At 42.4% G+C, this 1,366-nt stretch overlaps 1 non-coding gene across 1 annotated transcript; it reads left to right on the forward strand.

Moving 5' to 3' along the window:
- Positions 1–1,064: 1,064 nt before the first annotated feature.
- Positions 1,065–1,137, forward strand: TRNAR-UCG (transfer RNA arginine (anticodon UCG)). Its single transcript has one exon. It is a non-coding gene; the product is annotated as a tRNA-Arg (tRNA).
- Positions 1,138–1,366: the final 229 nt, after the last annotated feature.

Here is a 1,366-nt window from a genome sequence, read left to right on the forward strand (position 1 = left end):
TTATGATGCCGAAAAATGATAATAACTATAACAACAACATTAATAATGATAATAAGAATAAGAATGATAATGATATTGATAATTATAATACTGATACCAATAATAATAATAATGAAAATATAAGTAATGATAACATATAAATGAATAATGATAATAACAGTAATATTAATAATAACAATGATCATAACAATTACGATAACAATAACGATATAGCAACAACAGATATAGTGGTAAAAATAATGATGACATAAATGATAACGATAAAAATCAAAACAATTATGATGACATTGTTAACAATAATAATCAATTGTGAAATAAAGGACGAAAATTAAAACAAACACTAAAATGAATAAAATTAACTTTACGTACATCTCTGCTGCACAATTTTTCTCTCCTCTTGTAAAATGAAGAGGCGGCGGAGCGGAAGCAGATGAAAGCAGGTGAGAGCAGGCTTTGGGGAGGCTTGGGGGGGGGGGGGCGAGTGGAAGGTGTGGTTGCACGCACACACACACACACTCATCCATGCACACTCACGCACGAATACACACACACAAACGCGCGCGCGCGCGCGCACACACACACCACAAAATATGTTTTAACGCATTTCGAAGCACCAATAACGCATCACGTTCGGACGTTCGAATCCGTTTCGAGACGCGGGAGCAGCCACGTGTCGACGCACGAGACCTGCGCCATTCAAAACCCATTTCCTCTTTACATCATTCGCCCAAATTCGCTTCTCAGCTTTAACACGAATGAGCTTCGTATCGGCGAGTCCTTGGTGTGTGTTCGCAGCTTCAGCCACAGCGAGTACATTGCATCTTTAGCGTGTCGAGTGGCACTGACACCTCTCTGAACAGGATCAAAGCCATGTTTGTCAGATTTTAAGAGATATTCGCCCGGGAGGTTCAACGTGTTTATGGCTTGTTTGGAAGCATGTCCGTAGCATGTTTAAGACACGTTTCGAGAAATGGTTTAGTGTTTAGATGCATGTATGTAGCATGTTCCAGATACGTTTCGAGCGATGTTTTGCCTTCTGAGTGTGCGAGTACTAATTCGCATAAGATCGCGTGGCCTAACGGATAAGGCGTCGGACTTCGGATCCGAAGATTGCAGGTTCGAGTCCTGTCGCGATCGGCTGTGGGCGAGTGCAAGGCGAAGCTTCACCTGCACTCTGAAACCTTATATATATATGTGTGTGTTTTTGTCTCTGTGTGTGTGTGTGTGTGTGTGTGTGTGTGTGTGTGTGTGTGTGTGTGTGTGTGTGTGTGTGTGTGTGTGTGTGTGTGTGTGTGTGTGTGTGTGTGTGTGTGTGTGTGTGTGCGTGTGCGTGTGCGTGTGCGTGTGTGTGTATGTGTGTGTGTGT

The sequence above is a fragment of the Penaeus vannamei genome, chromosome 33 (genome assembly GCF_042767895.1).
Source record: "Penaeus vannamei isolate JL-2024 chromosome 33, ASM4276789v1, whole genome shotgun sequence".
In the NCBI taxonomy this organism is placed as follows: domain Eukaryota; kingdom Metazoa; phylum Arthropoda; class Malacostraca; order Decapoda; family Penaeidae; genus Penaeus; species Penaeus vannamei.